At 43.8% G+C, this 17,964-nt stretch overlaps 1 protein-coding gene across 1 annotated transcript in view; it reads left to right on the forward strand.

The window, feature by feature from the left end:
* LOC137658486 (S-methyl-5'-thioadenosine phosphorylase-like) overlaps nucleotides 1–17,964 on the forward strand; it is a 79,874-nt gene that overhangs the window by 49,507 nt on the left and 12,403 nt on the right. The window lies entirely within an intron of this gene.

The raw sequence follows: 17,964 nt of genomic DNA on the forward strand, positions 1-17,964 counted from the left end.
AACTTTTTCTGTTTTAAATGCTATATAATTATACCTGTAAATAATTATTTTACTATTTAAAATCAGTCTGCATTAATAAATGGCAATCGTCGGGAAAAATAAGTATGAGAACAAAAGTTTTGAAAACGAAATGTCTAAAGAATTTGTTATGCTTCTTAATAATTTTCTGTTTATTTTGTGATTGAATTTTCAAAGTAATGATTTTATGCTAAGTGTGAGCCCATGTGGTCCAGTACTATGATATTTTGAAAACTACAGTAATGAAAATTGGCCAAATACTAAGAAATAAGTACTGTATAACTACCTTAACTGCAGCCAATACATTCCAATTCCCACATTTATTTGAAATTAATTCTGTAAAATACAGCACACTGTATGCCCAGGCGAAAATTACGTTTATGAAAGTACAATAAACAAAGTATTATTGATATTACCAATAACACTATAGTACAGTGTACTTTACTGTACAGTATTTACCTTCTACCACAACACTACGCTGTTTAACCATTCTCTCTCTCTCTCTCTCTCTCTCTCTCTCTCTCTCTCTCTCTCTCTCTCTCTCTCTCTCTCTCTCTCTCTCTCTCTCACAGAAACTTGGCTGATCCAGTTGCATTCATTGCAAGTTTTTCATTTTCAGGATCTTCAGCCTTTAAAATTTTGCATGCAAGTTTTGGGTCTACTGTTTAATGAAACAAAAGCGAAAGACAGAATTAAGTATATATCTAAGATTTCTATGTATGGAGGGTGAAGGCTAGTCTCATTTTATGTTGTAATGAACTAACTGATTTTGATAACTTTGCTAAGGTGATGTGTTCTGCTATTGGCTGCAATCTGAGAAGAATAATTTTCAATATTAATCTTACCCGATGATCATGTAGCTGTCAACTCTGTTGCCCGACAGAAATCTACGGTCGGGATACGCCAGCGATCGCTATACAGGTGGGGGTGTACACAACAGCGCCATCTGTGAGCAGGTACTCAAGTACTTCTTGTCAACAAGAACTCAATTTTTCCTCTGTCGTGCCTCCGGCTAGACCTACTTGGATACGCTGTTGATTCTGGAGTTATTGTTCACGATTTGGTGATGTATTTGCTCTAGAGTTTAGCCTTCGCTATTCAGGAAGCTTTATCTTTAGCTTAGCAAGCTTTTGGAATTAATTTGAATTAATTATGGTGACGAAGAGAGTATGGACTCTCTTTCACTTTTAAATGGCCGACCCTTCCCTTAGACGGAAGTGTTGGTGTTGAAGAGAGTATAGACTCTCTTTCACTTTTTATTTTATATCTCTCCGCCATTTATAGGCCTCTTCGATTAACTTTCCTTAAAAAAAAGAAAAAAAATATGCGACCTTTCCTAATAGTAGGCGGTCCTTACTTGGAACCGAAGTTAATTAACATTGAGCTCGTCATATCGTTTTTCCTGTTAAGAATTTATGCTATTTTAATTTTATGTTTTTGAAAGAATTTCTTTGATAAGTCTCGTACTGTTTTCAAAGTTGAACTAACGTTTTGTTTAGTCTCCGCAGTTGTTGACGTTCAGAACGTTCAACTTGCGCTCTATCGTTACGATAGAGAGAGAGTATTCACGGTTTCACGTTGCAGTAAGAGTAAACCGATTCTAGCGTTTCGTTCATTCTTTCTTAGCTTAAATGGTTTTAATTCTAATAAAGGAACTTTTTATTTGGGAAACCTTTCAGTTTTTTTCCTTTAACAAATAATATGTTTTAACGATATATATAATTGGGCTCATCTCTCAGGTTCTAAGTCAAGAGAGAGAGAGAGAGAGAGATAGAGACGGAGGGAGAGAGAGGAGGATAAACGTTTCGTTCAAGCGGGTAACGTTGTTCTCGTTTTTTTTTTTTTTGCTCTTCTCCCTAGTCGATAGAGGGGAAGAAGGTAAAACGTTTCTAGAGTTTTATTCTTGTTCCCAGGCTTTATGCGGTGAGAGATTTTAAACGTAGTTTATTTGATCTAGTGTTTAGTCTCTTTTCCAGCCACTGAATTCTTTATCTTTCATTATGTTTTTCTGTTACATTGTAATACTGTTTTCGCAATTACTACCTTTTAATGAAGGATAGGATTGCGTGTTTCAGGTACAAACCACTTAAAGTTTCGAGTTCAGTGAAATAAGTGCAAACAGAAAATCAAAAGTGATAAAGTGATATGCGCAAAGTGTTACAGTGTTGCGTTCGAGGGTTCGTCTGTTCGTGCCAGTCGTTCACCTAGTCCGATACCTCTTACAAGCTCCCAAGCCCAGGGGAGAAGTAATGTCGAAGGACTTATGGGTTCCTCAGGCCTTGATCGACGAACAGACGTTTCCCTCTGTGGTTTCGGGTGTATCTACACACGTTGCCGACGTGATCACCCCACCCACACAAAGACGAGAGAGCCCATTTATTCCTCGTCTGCGGAAGAGGTTTCTCGCAGAAACCATGGACCAAATCTTGCAGCTTTTAAGTGCAAGTCGGTCCCTTCCGCGCAAGTCCAACGGCCTAGGTGTAGCCACTGGGTCAGTTCGGACTCGCTGCAGTACGACAACTGCACACCTCCTAAGAGAGGCTAGGTGGTACCGCAACAGGCAGTAACTCCGTCTGTTGCCGCACCAGCTGTTTTAGACCCTCAGTCACAACGGACAGTAGCTCCGTTTGTTGTTGTCTTTCATAGACCCTAGTGATCCATGCTGCAGACTATACAGTCTCAGCTTGCTCCTTCATACAGGAGTATCATGCTGGAAGGTTGACAATGCAGCCTGTTTACCTACAACCCGCCGAGGTTGTGCGCTCAGCAGATACTGCGGCTGCCTGCTCCCACACCACACCTGTGAGAGCTCCTCCACCGATGCGCAGTCCTCACTGCCAGACGCATGTTCTTGCTGCACCATCTGCTAACATGCGTGAGCTGCCGCATCAGGAGTTGCCGGGTTCCAGCACTATGCGGCATTCTCCTCAGCCCATGCAGCATGCTCTGCAGACCTTACAGCATGCTCCGCATACCATGCAGCATGAGCCGCATACCATGCAGCATGAGCCGCATACCATGCAGCATGAGCCGCATACCATGCAGCATGAGCCGCATGCCTTACCTCATGCTCTGCATACCATACCGCATGCTCTGCATACCTTACAGCATGCTCTGCATACCTTACAGCATGCTCTGCATTCCTTACAGCATGCTCTGCATACCTTACAGCATGCTCTGCATACCTTACAGCATGCTCTGCATACCATATCGCATGATCCTCAACCCACCGCAGCCCCTCCCACGCACCAGCACTCTGCTTTTGTTGTTGCCAGCTCCCACACTCCGACTGCGGAGAAGGTTGACGATGCACCCGTGGGCCTACACCTCCCACGGTTGTGCGCCCGGCATGGCTTCCTGCTCTCACACTCTTGTTGTGAGAGCTCCTCCACCCATGCACAGTCAACCATGCCAGATGTATGATGACTCCCACACACAGAGCACTCCGTTGCCGTGCGGGAGCTACCACAAGCTGCCGTGTTTTGACACGGTGTGTCAGCCTCCGCAACACACTGTGGTTACCGCCACTCGCCAGCAGCACTAGTCAGGCAGGAGTTGAGGCTTCCCCACACAACTTTGGTTGTTGCCAACTCATAAACTGTCATGCAGTTACATGACGTTGCCTTCTGGTCTGCTACTTATACACCAGTGCTGTATGTCCTCACGCTCCTGTTGTGGTTGACAGTTCAGTTTTTGACAGTTCACAGACTGTCAAGCAGTTTCATAACGTTGCCTTCTGGTCTGCTGCTTTTGCACCAGTGAAACCCTCACTGAGAGAACTTAGCTTTTCTCGGATATGGTTCCTGTAGATGAGAAAGTGCTGTTCTCCTTCCTTCTAATATTCCCTTGAGGACTCTGTCATTTGGAGAGGAGCCTTAAGCTGCTTAGCCTCCTATGGACTTTTATTTAAGCATAACATGCTTCCAGGGAGGGTAAATGGTTCCGCTTCAGTCGCTAACCCCGTCTGTTGCCACACCTGCTCCCATAGACCTTGAGCTTTGTTGCAAGACATGCAGTCCAAGCTTAGTCCTTGATAGAGGATTTTTTTACGGAGTCAGTGTGTCACTGGGAAGACGTTCAACAACCAGCAGAGGTGACTTGTTGTGACGCAGTGCGGCAACCTCAGCAACCCGATAAGGAGTTGTCTGTACTACCCAGACAGTCTAGACAGTTTCGGGTTGTCGCTGTACTTCCTCGCTTCCCCATGGTTGACAGTTCACAGACTGTGCAGCAGTACCATGATCTTGTGTCCGGCTCCGTCAGACGACTGGCTTTTAAGAGCTCCCACAAGTCGTCGCTGTCTGGAGAATCTCAGATGGACTATGGATCTGACCAAGGAACTGGGCCTCCTGGTCAATTTAGAGAAGTCCCAGCTCGTCCCATCCCAGACCATTGTCTACCTGGGTATGGAGATTCAGAGTCGAGCTTTTCGGGCTTTTCCGTCGGCCCCAAGGATCAACCAAGCCCTAGAATGCATCCAGAGCATGCTGAGAAGGAACCGATGCTCAGTCAGGCAGTGGATGAGTCTAACAGGGACACTTTCATCGCTGGCCCTGTTCATCGAGTTAGGGAGACTCCACCTCCGCCCCCTTCAGTATCATCTAGCTGCTCACTGGATAAAGGACATGACGCTAGAGACGGTCTCAGTTCCTGTTTCCGAAGAGATGAGGTCTACTCTAACGTGGTGGAAGAACAGCTTTCTTCTCAAGGAAGGTCTACCTTTGGCTGTTCAGAACCCCGACCGCCGTCTCTTCTCGGACGCATCAGACACGGGCTGGGGTGCGACATTGGACGGACAGGAATGCTCGGGAACATGGAATCAGGAGCAAAGGACACTTCACATCAATTGCAAGGAGTTGTTGGCGGTTCATCTGGCCTTGATAAACTTCAAGTCCCTCCAGCTAAACAAGGTGGTGGAGGTGAACTCCGACAACACCACAGCCTTGGCTTACATCTCCAAGCAGGGAGGGACTCATTCGAGGAAGTTGTTCGAGATCGCAAGGGACCTCCTCATCTGGTCAAAAGATCGAAAGCTCACGCTGGTAACGAGGTTCATTCAAGGCGATATCAATGTCATGGCAGATCGCCTCAGCCGGAAGGGTCAGGTCATCCCCACAGAGTGGACCCTTCACAAGAATGTTTGCAGCAGACTTTGGGCCCTGTGGGGTCAGCCAACCATAGATCTGTTCGCTACCTCGATGACCTAGAGGCTCCCGTTGTATTGTTCTCCGATTCCAGACCCAGCAGCAGTTCACGTGGATGCTTTTCTGCTAGATTGGTCCCATCTCGACCTGTATGCATTCCCGCCGTTCAAGATTGTCAACAGGGTACTTCAGAAGTTCGCCTCTCATAAAGGGACACGGCTGACGTTGGTTGCTCCCCTCTGGCCCGCGAGAGAATGGTTCACAGAGGTACTGCAATGGCTGGTCGACATTCCCAGGACTCTTCCTCTAAGAGTGGACCTTCTACGTCAACCTCACGTAAAGAAGGTACACCCAAACCTCCACGCTCTTCGTCTGACTGCCTTCAGACTATCGAAAGACTCTCAAGAGCTAGAGGCTTTTCGAAGGAGGCAGCCAGAGCGATTGCCAGAGCAAGGAGGACATCCACTCTCAGAGTCTATCAGTCTCAAGGGGAAGTCTTCCGAAGCTGGTGCAAGGCCAATGCAGTTTCCTCAACCAGTACCACTGTAACCCAGATTGCTGACTTCCTGTTACATCTAAGGAACGTAAGATCCCTTTCAGCTCCTACGATCAAGGGTTACAGAAGTATGTTGGCAGCGGTTTTCCGCCACAGAGGCTTGGATCTTTCCACCAACAAAGATCTACAGGACCTCCTTAGGTCTTTTGAGACCTCAAAGGAACGTCGGTTGTCCACTCCAGGCTGGAATCTAGACGTGGTCCTAAGGTTCCTTATGTCATCAAGATTTGAACCTCTCCAATCAGCCTCTTTTAAGGACCTCACATTAAAAACTCTTTTCCTCGTGTGCTTGGCAACAGCTAAAAGAGTAAGTGAGATCCACGCCTTCAGCAGGAACATAGTTTTCACATCTGAAACGGCTACATGTTCCTTGCAGCTCGGTTTTTTGCTAAAAACGAGCTTCCTTCACGTCCTTGGCCTAAGTCGTTCGAGATCCCAAGCCTGTCCAACTTGGTGGGGAACGAACTGGAGAGAGTACTTTGCCCAGTTAGAGCTCTTAGGTACTATCTAAAAAGGTCAAAACCTTTACGAGGACAATCAGAAGCCTTATGGTGTGCTATCAAGAAGCCTTCTCTTCCAATGTCTAAGAACTCAGTTTCTTACTACATCAGGCTTCTGATTAGGGAAGCACATTCTCATCTGAAGGAAGAAGACCTTGCTTTGCTGAAGGTAAGGACACATGAAGTGAGAGCTGTGGCTACTTCAGTGGCCTTCAAACAGAACCGTTCTCTGCAGAGTGTTATGGATGCAACCTATTGGAGAAGCAAGTCAGTGTTCGCATCATTCTATCTCAAAGATGTCCAGTCTCTTTACGAGAACTGCTACACCCTGGGACCATTCGTAGCAGCGAGTGCAGTAGTAGGTGAGGGCTCAGCCACTACATTCCCATAATCCCATAACCTTTTTAACCTTTCTCTTGAATACTTTTTATGGGTTGTACGGTCGGCTAAGAAGCCTTCCGCATCCTTGTTGATTTGGCGGGTGGTCAATTCTTTCTTGAGAAGCGCCGAGGTTAGAGGTTGTGATGAGGTCCTTTAGTATGGGTTGCAGCCCTTTATACTTCAGCACCTAAGAGTCGTTCAGCATCCTAAGAGGACCGCTACGCTCAGTAAGGAATACGTACTTAATAAAGGCAGAGTAATGGTTCAAGTCGACTTCCTTACCAGGTACTTATTTATTTTATGTTATTTTTGAATAACTAATAAAATGAAATACGGGATACTTAGCTTCTTTGTTAACATGTATGCTGGTCTCCACCCACCACCCTGGGTGTGAATCAGCTACATGATCATCGGGTAAGATTAATATTGAAAAATGTTATTTTCATTAGTAAAATAAATTTTTGAATATACTTACCCGATGATCATGAATTTAAGGACCTGCCCTTCCTCCCCATAGAGAACCAGTGGACCGAGGAGAAAATTGAGTTCTTGTTGACAAGAAGTACTTGAGTACCTGCTCACAGATGGTGCTGTTGTGTACACCCCCACCTGTATAGCGATCGCTGGCGTATCCCGACCGTAGATTTCTGTCGGGCAACAGAGTTGACAGCTACATGATCATCGGGTAAGTATATTCAAAAATTTATTTTACTAATGAAAATAACATTTCTAGGCAATTCTGCTTTGTCTTTTAATGTCTTGTGAAGGACAGAAAATGGGACCCTTATACTGTGGCTATAATACTATGAAGGGAGTTACATGAAGTGGTCTTTAGCCCCTTTGATCATTTAGGTTATAAAGGTGAGAAGGAAGAAGAAATATTAATATAGTAGGTAAGGGTAATTGGTGGTAGAAATTGCAGCATGCATTGATGGTGTTGTTAAAGAGGTATGTGTTACTGTGCATCTTTCTGTATATGGCACCACCCTTATTAGTCAGATGATACTTCACAGAATTGTTATAACTGTTTGTTAAATATGTGTTATACAGTATTGTATATAAGCCCTTTCCCCTGTTAGCTGATATATCAGAATAGTTTTTTCATGTTTATTTGACCTCAGATGAGATATTGCATTATGTTTGTACTGAAAATGGTTTTCTTTTAATTTTGCACCTTCAGTAACCTGCATGGAACACTGGGAGCACCAGGGTATTGTTTAAAGCAGTGTTTCTTAAAGTGTGGTCCGCGGACCCCCAGGGGTCCGTGGAATATTCCAAGGGGTCCGCAGGATCATTTTTAATATCGATTTCAGTCAAATTTTCGGCCAAAACGTCCTTAATTCCTATTTTTGTAGCACCAAATCCTGATGGCTTTTTACACTGGCCAAGTCACATTGGGATGGAAGTAATTTAAGTAATGCCGCCTTCCTCCCTTGGGGTAAAATCCTCAACGAAATTCCGAAAAAGACACACACAAAAAAACAACTTTATAGAAGGCAGTGGAGTTTATGATTTGGCAACATTGTACTGACTGATGCCCGGTGGTGCGGCCGCCCGCTCCATATCAGTTGACGTTAAGGCTGCTGTGAGGAACACACGGCAGTTGCTTGTGCTCCTCTTTGTAGGTAAGAAAATCATCTGGATGCTTATGACAACATACTGATTTTATATATACCATTTGTTAAACGTTATTACCTACCTTTTTGAGATTAGAATTTCGAATACTAGACCTCGTGACCTCGCCAAGTTACTTGCAGGATAAACATCAGAAGACAGCCTAGCTTACTTTTTAGCATCAGGATAATGGATCTGTGGCTCAAGACAGGCTCACTTACAAAGAAAAAACTGAATTCCAGAACAACAACTAAGACAGCACTGGCCTTAAAGAAGAAAGAAACGATGCTAACAGGGCAACTCAGCTCAAGCTACTGGAGGCAGGCGCAGATGCCATGGATGAAGGGAACACCGCTGACACAAACCAAAGCAGTACAGATGCCTCGGTTACCACTGTAGGGCACAAGCAAACACACCAAGAAACAGCCAAAAAGAAGCATAAATACTGCAGTGATTACTTGAAACTTGGATTTTTTTAGCAAGGCAACAGTGAGGATCCTATCCCGCAGTGTGTTTTGTGCTATGAAACATTAGCTAATGAGGCTATGAAACCCTCAAAGCTCAGAAGACATTTTGAGTCCAGACATAAGGAATATGTGGGAAAACCCATAGAATTTTTTCAAAGAAAATGTAATGAACTTGATATTCACAGAAAAAAGGAAGCTTCATTTTTTTTTATACCTGGAGAAAATGCAAAGGCCACTGAATCTTCATACAAAGTGTCGTTATTAATTGCAAAAACAGGAAAGGCGCATTCCATAGGCGAGACTTTGGTCAAACCAGCAGCCAAGATAATGACAGAGATCATGCTTGGGGAAAAGGCTAGTAAAGAAATAAACAAGATACCTTTGTCCAATGACACTGTCAAGAAAAAGATAACGTCAATGGCTGAAAATGTGAAAGTTCAGCTGGTGTCACAATTACAGCAGAGTCTGTATTTTTCACTACAGCTGGACGAGTCCACAGATATAGGGAACGAGGCAAATCTTTTGTGCTTTGTTAGGTACATTTACTGTGGGAAGTACATGGTGAATTTCTTTTCTGTCGTCCTCTTCCTACAAACACAACAGGAGAGGCTATCTTTAATGTAGCTAACGATTTTATTGTCCAAAATGAACTCTCCTGGTTGCGATGTGTTGGAATCAGCACAGATGGTGCAACTGCGATGACTGGTAAACTAAGGGGCCTAGTGAGTCGGGTACAAAGCATTGTACCACAGGTAAAGGCAACACATTGCTGCATTCACCGTGAACAACTTGCTGTGAAACATATGCCTACCTGTCTTAAATCAGTTCTGGAAGAGGCAGTAAAAATTATCAATTTCATCAAAGGGAAAGCACTGAACAGCCACTTATTTACAGTTCTGTGTGAAGAGATGGGAAGCGAACACACAAAACTTCTTTACCATACAGAGGTTCGCTGGCTGACACGGGGAAAAGTTCTTTCCCGTCTCTTTGAACTTCGTGAGGAAGTGCAAATTTTCTTGTATGAACGTCATGACCTCTATAATCAAATGCATGACACCCAGTGGCTCACAAAACTGGCATACCTGTCTGATATTTTCAGTACACTAAACGGATTGAATCTGTCTTTGCAAGGAAAAGATACTACCATCTTTAAAGTGCAGGACAAAATACAGGCAACACGAATGAAGCTGAACTTGTGGTGCGGCCGCATTGACCGCAAAGATTTTGAGTCTTTTCCTTCATTAGCAGATTTCCTGCTTACTTCCAAGGAAGAGCTAGATGGTGACACAACACAAGCTTTCAAAGCCCATCTGCAAGGCCTTCACTCAGAGTTAGGAAAATATTTTGAAGAACCAGACCCAAGCTTTGAGTGGATTAGAAATCCATTTGTTACAGATAAAGTAGATATAGAAAAGGTCAGTGTCAACCTGTCATCAAAAGAGGCTGATAATCTTGTTGAGATTGCAACAAGTGGGACACTGAAGACCCTATTCAGGGAAAGAAGTTTGGCCAATTTTTGGGCTCAAGTCCAGCCAGAGTACCCTGGACTTGCAGAAATTGCTTTGAAACACTTGATGCCGTTCCCAATAACGTACAACTGTGAAATTGGATTTTCTACACTGGTTGATCTTAAAACGAAGAAGCGCAACCGAATCAATGTCGAACCCGACATGCGACTGAAACTCAGCAGACGAGCCAGATATTCCAACAGTAGTGAGGCAGCAAAAACAGTATCATTCATCGCATTAAGTATGGTTGTGAGATATGAGGAGGAAGCGTTGCTGTTAAGTTCATGAAAATTTGTATGCAAAATTATCAATGTTGTGGAAATTATGTTAAGCAAAATATAAACATTTATGTTGAAGATAAGCCATTAATAAATAATTCAGTTGTAATTTCAGTATATTATGACCTGCAAACACTTTCAAACTGAAGAGGAAAATTATAATAATAAAGGGTCCGCTATATGAGTAATTTTAATAAAAGGGGTCCGCTGCACAAAAAAGTTTAAGAAACGCTGGTTTAAAGCATCTCTCCCATGACCAACTATAATGATTTTGTACTTTTCATTATGTAATGAATTCATTTATGAGGGATGGCACAATACTTTTTTTTAATCCACTATGTTTATAGAAGCCTTTGAGTTATTGTTTAGGCATGCAAGTAATTCCTTTTTGTCTGTAATGTACAACTACTATTTATTCATGTTGATGTTTCAGGTAGCGAGAGGAAAAAGAGGCTAGAGATATTTCAAAGTGAATTACAGAACTTTCTTCCAATTATAGTACTTGTTGTTCCAGCACTAAATACAATCCTTACGCTCTTAATGTAGGAGTATTATACCGGCGATAGCTGAAACCAGCTGTTAAAGCTTTTGTGAGGTGTATAACCACCACCCCTTTCACACCTGCGCTAGTAATTTAATTTGTCTCGGTAGAGTTAAGATGTCTTGCTTTCCCGTCAAAACCTTTTAACCGCATCGTGATTAAAAGCAACTGGCCTAAAGTTTTAGAAATGCAGTTTTCTTTTCAGGATGGTAACTAAGACTTCTCTTAGGAGTGGACTTTGTCGCTTCCCTTAGAGAAGTAACGGGTTCCATCTACCTTCCTTGGTACTTTTGGGTCTGCTTGCTAAGGTATGGTTTCTGAGGGTGTTACAGTTTACTACTGCACTCTGCTTCTGCTTACCTTTGTTCCTGCAGCTCTGGCATAGGAACGAGAGAGTGGCAGAATGGTTCCCTTCGGGATCCCTTTGGCGTGAACCAAGAAACTGGCTTTAGCTATGTTTCAAAGGCAGCTCTTGATGCGGACCCTCAACTTGAACAAAGTTTGTTGACATTATGCAGTGAGCGCTACCCAGAGGTCCGCCTCCAGATGTTGGACAACTTCCCCTTCAGAGGGAGAGTTAACCTCCACCAGGTATTGGGCAACTTTTCCTTCCGAGGGAGAGTTATCCCCCACCAGCCACTGTCCAGCAACCTTCCTGCTTGCAGGGAGAATTACCGACACCAGTAACAGGGGTTGGGCGCCTTTCCCACTCGTGTGAGAGTCTACCTTCGTCTGAGTGTTTTCTTCTTGGGGGATTCCTCCAGCAGGTATTGGATTCGTCTATGTTTCACACTTACTCTTCGGAGATTGGCAACGAAGGAGTTAAGTGACTGATTGCAGTTCTTGCTCATTGCTTTCGTACTCTTAGGGTACAAAACAAGTCTTGTGAGCAATTTCTCTTTGGGGTCTTTGCCGTAAATTGTTATGCCTGCCGACTGCTTGCACTTGCCGCCTCTCCCATCGACAAGTCTCGTAGGCTTTGCCTCTTTGGAGTTATTGCCGACATCCAGCCTTTGGGCACAACAAAGCTCTTAGAGCTGTGTGAGGCCAGGCCCTTCAGGACCTGTGCCTCATGATTTCAACCTCTTATGAGGAAGGAACTGCTCATAGGATATAACTCTTCAGGGTTACTGTATTGCTACTTCAGTAGCGTGTACTTAATCACATTACCTCCAGCCATCCTTACAGGCAAGAGTCAGCTCTCTCCATGTCAGCACTTGCCAGTGTTCGTTAATGCCCCGCAGTGTTCGCTAAATCTTGCCAGTGCTCGCTGGTACTTGTAGCATTTGCTGGCAAGCCTGGACAAACCTGCATAGTGTTTGTGTTCTTTGCATTCTGGGGGAAAAAATCCTTACATGCCAGACTTCGCTTCTTCATGGCAAACTCCCTTCCCTGAGGAGGTTTGCACATAGGCATTTGTGAACACCCCATAAAAGGCTGAAATAAAAGGCTGAAACGAACTCCTTCGGTTACACATGCACGCTTGTCTAGACAAAACCTCAGGGTTATTGCCATAAATATGTTTACGGTGCATCGCTTGTGGCTGCTGCATGCCATCTTGCTAGATGCCGAGTTTCGTGAAACATCCTTTGGAGTTACTTTTTTAGGCTTGTTTTCCCTAGAGAATGGAGAGCTCTTTTGAGCAATTACAACAGGCTAGCGAGACATACCCTTTCTAGATTATTTTTTGCAAGTCTCTAGTCCTAAGAGATTAGTGTCACTTTCTGCTAGTACTTTCTTACGGAGACGTTTGTCCTGCCCAGAAAGCGTCCAGGCAAACATTTAATACCAACGTAGGTATGATCGGTGCGCTAGCTGCATGTACTTTTCGTGGGTGCTTGCATGCTCATGAACATATTAACAATGCTACAGCTAGCCAGTGACCAATTTCTTTGGGCAATAATGCTGCGATTCATCGCACATACAGTACATAATTCTCACAAGCTAGTTCAGACACGCTTTCGAACAGTTACTCAGAGACAAAGAAGTTATGTTTGTATAACCGCATGTGGGCAAGTGATCTTTTACTGCCGACAAGGTCCATGTACCATCATGCAATTAGATTCGATGGTTGTACCCCTTATGGGAAATCAGGTTATGCATTACTCTCCTACCTTCCCGTAACTAGACATAAATAATCTTCCTTATAGTATAATCTTCTTCCATTTCAAGCAGTTCCTTCCTAACATTGGGATCTTAGTATTTATAATACTTAGACTCCAGAACGTCGCATAAGTGAATCTTAATGCCAGTTTTGCCGATCGGCTTACTCGACAACGATTGCTTAGGAGATTCACTGTAAAACCATTGTCCTCCAGAGAGTAGTGGGTGCTCTGGTGTTACAATTCTGTAAGCATACTTACAAGGCAAACTCTAATTGGATTGAAGGCAGTTGGAGGACAGGATTTCCCCCCTACAGAGCAGTTGCTTGCAACTATTTGCAAGTCTCGACATCAATTGACTTGAGATCTTTACTTGCTAAACAATCTCTCATCCCCTTGGGAGTAACCAATGAGAATTTACCTTTCCTTTGAGAGACAAGGTTCCTTGTGCCTCTCAATGGAACTTGCCAACCCTTTTGTGCGGAGCAACAGACACAATCCCTGGGAGGTGTTGGCTACCCTACTGGGTAGTTGGGTGACCAGGTAACCCAGAGCCCATCCCAGTTTCGATATATCTGAGGGAAAAATTATTTCTTCATGGATAGACGGCTGGTACAACACATCTCCCATAGCCTTAATTGGCTTTTACGAGTGAATGCTTACTCCTGTAGGAGCACATAACGTTTCCCGCCAGGCTTCTACGGGAGGCAGGTCGTACGAGAGTACTTTGATCCATTCCACTTGGTCGTGAGCACAGACCCTGGTCTCGCGAGGGAGTCTTGTGCAGTGCTGCACGCCTATTCACTAAGCACTAGCGAAGTGAGTGGGTGAGCTCCTCTGCCTGATGGATGTCTGCCTGTGATCTAGGTCGCCCATTATATTAATGTCAGAGGTGGATACTGTACTCCAGTTGCTAGGCTGAACTTTGGTCGGTCTCTGTACTTAAAGAGGGATACATCGTTTATTTCATGCTCTCTCACCCTCCTCTATCTCTACATTTGATGTTGTCCGATTTTTACGCAAAGGGATCCTTGAAGGAACATGCCCTTCCGGCCGAAGTCCAGACAATGCTAGGGAAGGACACTCTCCAAGAGGTCTCGGACAGGTTTCCTGGCATCTACAGCCAGTGATTCCTTATAGAAAATATGGCTGGAGGCTGTAGATCAGGCATCAGCCTCTCAGTCCTGAACAAGTTTGTCCAACAAACTGTTCAAGATGGAGACAAACAAACTGTTCAAGATGGAGACATCCCAGATGGTCAGGCAGACTGTCAGAACAGAGGGCTTCATAAGCGGACAGATATACCAGTTCAAGGTGCGATGCTTGTCCATAGCACCTCAGGTGTTCACTCAGGTTGTCACCCTAGTGTCCACCTGAGCTCACAAGAATGGCATTCGTCTCCATTATTTAGATGATTGGCTAGTTCGAGCAGACATGAGGGAGACCCATTTCCTTCACCGAGACATTTTGCCTTTTGCCAGGATCTGGTGATTATGTTAAATTATGAAAAGTCGCACCTGCAACCTTCTCAAGAGATGGTATATCTAGGGATGAAAATCAAACTAGACAGTTTTCCGTCCGAGGAACGAAAAAAGTGGCTGAGAGAGGTACAGTAGCACAATCCTTTTTCTTGCTGGACAAGTTGCCTGCTGCTGTGACACCTAATTTCTCTAGAGAAGTTGATTCTCAACAGCTTTATGCATTTGTTCTCTACAGTGGCAGCTACCTATTGGTCTCAGTGCCTCGACCCACGAACACCTCAGTGCCGGAGGTCTAGAGCAGAAGAGAGACCTGAGTACCTGAATGGGCGGGTGTTGGACACCAACCTGGTCAGGGGAGTGGATTTGTTGCTCTTCATAGACGCATCAAAAGAAGGGGTGGTGGGCTCACCTATTGCCCTTCACGGCATCCAGACTTTTGGTCCGAATACAAGTGGCAGTGCCACATAAACCTCCTGGAATCAAGACAGCTCCTTTCAGGGCACTCCGTTGTGCCATTTAGGGACAACACTACGTTGGTGTCACACACAAACAAGCAAGAAAGTACTTTTCACGGCACCTTTACCAATTAGCTGTGGAATCCTCGAAGGGACGGAAAATAACAAGGTAGCCTTTCAGCCCGTTTCATTCCAGCAAAATGCTCTTGCTGGTGGACAATCTGAGCAGGAGGACCCAATTAGCAGGCTCCGAATGGTATTTTGAAATGACAGATAGCCAACAAAGTTTGATTGAATTTCTCCAATAATTGACTTGTTTGCGTCCTTCCTAAACCGGAATCTTCCAATGTACTGCACGCCAGTACTGAATCCCCAGCAATCTCGCAAGATACCTTTCAACATCTATGGAACAGGACAGACATTTACACGTTCCCCTCTTTCTGCATAGTAAGGAGGCTCCTAAACATAGTCAGGGTATCGCAAGATCTCTCGATGACCCTAGTAGCTCAGTTGTGGCAACATACAGAATGATTCCCGGACTTTCTGCATCTGCTCACAGAGGCACCAAAGAGAGCTCCCTCCACTTGCCGATCTGCTAGAACAACCTTGTGGAGACTTTCCATCAATGTGATTTCATTGCTTCATTTTCACATTTGGAGGTTATCTAGCAACTCCTTGGAAAGAAAGGCTTTTGAGACTAGGGACAAAAGAATGGCAAGATACTAATGGAGAAACCTGTTTTAGTATATCGGACAAAGTGGACCCTTGTTTGGGGTTGTGTCATAGACTGTCACTTGGATTTAAGCCTCGTTTCAAACTGAACAGAGATAACATTCCTTCCTCAACGGAATAGTCTCTCCTTGTGCGGAATTTTTAGCACATCTGCCATCATTTGGGAATCAGACCAACCCCCGGGAACGTAGTAGAAATGCTTTGTTCACTGAAAGGAGCACCGTCTTCATCAAAAACCAGATAATGACTTGACCCAGAAGATGGTCTTTCTCCTAGCTCAGACTTCTGCACAGAGAATCAACAAGCTACATGGTATGTCCTATGACATTGCCCATTCACGGGGATGGGGTAAGTTTCGTCTCTGAGTCATAGCCAAGACTCAAAATTCAGCTGGAGCGGATCCTAGAATCAGTCCGTTTCCAGGTTTAGAGTCTCTGTTCTGTATCAAAGGACCCAGACCAGTTGTTACTTTGCCCTGTGAGGGCTAGGAAGAAATGCTTAAAAAGAACCTCCAGAGCTAGCCCTCAGATCAGCAGGCTCATAGTGAGCATGGGGAGAACCAGAGGAAAATTACAAAAGAACTCTATATTAGACAGGAAATTGAGAGAGCCATGCAACCAGGCTCCTCACCTAATATTTGTCATCCCCATGCTCATGAAGTCAAGGCTTGTCAGACATTCCTGGCACTCAAAAGAATTTTTCTGTGACATAGGTGTTACAAGCGGGGCTGTGGAAATGGTAAACAATAGGTAGACGCCCACTACCTGCAAGACAGGGACCTGGATATTATATTTACCTTAAGTCCTGTGGTGGCTGCACGAAACTTGGTCAGTAACACCTCAGCCTCCTTGTAGAACAAGTAGCAGTTGGTTGAGGGAAGATGTTACCCATGATTAAGTCTAGGATGAACGTGTGAGTGACTTGCCACTCCCTTTTTCGTCCTCCCCTCTCTTGGGTTCAGCATCCGAAGAACTCTGCAAGCTGACCTCCCCTGACAGCAGGTAGGTACCATACCCTTTGTGTAACCTGATATATGTTTATATACTTTTTATGTTCCACGTTCTCTAAGCAAGGGGGAGTCTGGCAGTGTCCAGTTTAAGTGAGGAGTTTGGCTCCAAAATTACGCTTACCTGGTCAGATCACAGTGCTGATTCTACACCTAAAACGGATTGCCCTGGGACAGTTACCAGCCTGCTGGTTTTAGGACTTCCACCCACAATTGGATTGAATCTACTACCTAAAGAGTGAAAGGTTTATATATAGTGATGAAAAAAAAATTATAAATTTGGTATAATTTGTATTTTATAACTATACAAACCTCTTTACACATACTGGTTCCTCCATCACCTGTCGCTATTGCAAAGTGATGGTTGTTTACTAGTACAGGTGTGAGCGAGGTGGTGGGTCTACCCCATCCGCTAACTAGTAAACTAGGGGGGGGTATTTACACCTCGAAAAAGCTTTAATGGCTGGTTTCAGCTATCGCCGAAATAATACTCCTAAGTAAAGAGCTCCGGGTTTGTATAATTAGGAAAAATACAAATTATTCCAAATTTGTTATATTTGTAAAGACTATCTTGGGTGATGAAACATTTGACTAATGTTGCATGGAAGATTTTAATTAACAGAATTAAAGTTTTTGTGGTAAGTTTATGCATAAGGCTCTGTGCACATTTTCCAAAGCATGGAGTTGGGTTTGGTTGAGTTAGTACCTTATATACTCGTGTAACCTGCAATCTTGCTTATTGGCTGATCCCCAAATTTTCAACCATAAAAAGTTATCATGCAAGTTACAATTGTAAGACCAAATTATAATAAAGTAATTTCCCTCCATCTCTTTATCCCAAGTGCTAGTTCAGTTAACTAAATAGAAAAAAATCAAAAGAGACAAGTATTATTAGTAACTCATATGTCTATAAGCAACTGAAAGAAAAATGTGTTTTGTTATGAACAACGGATTTTGGTAACCATACCTATTTTACTTGATTTTCAACTTTCGTATAGTCGAAAACAATTACTGCAGCTCTTGTAAATAATGTTAAGTAGAATATGACTGATATATTATTACAATACTTTAAACCCTTTTTTGGTATGGGAAAGGATGGGCAAGGAAATATACAGTTAAATTTAAGTAATAAGTTGTAGCTAAAACCGGGAAAACAAACAATATTAAAAAAAGCCATTAAA

The sequence above is a fragment of the Palaemon carinicauda genome, chromosome 19 (genome assembly GCF_036898095.1).
Source record: "Palaemon carinicauda isolate YSFRI2023 chromosome 19, ASM3689809v2, whole genome shotgun sequence".
Lineage (NCBI taxonomy): Eukaryota > Metazoa > Arthropoda > Malacostraca > Decapoda > Palaemonidae > Palaemon > Palaemon carinicauda.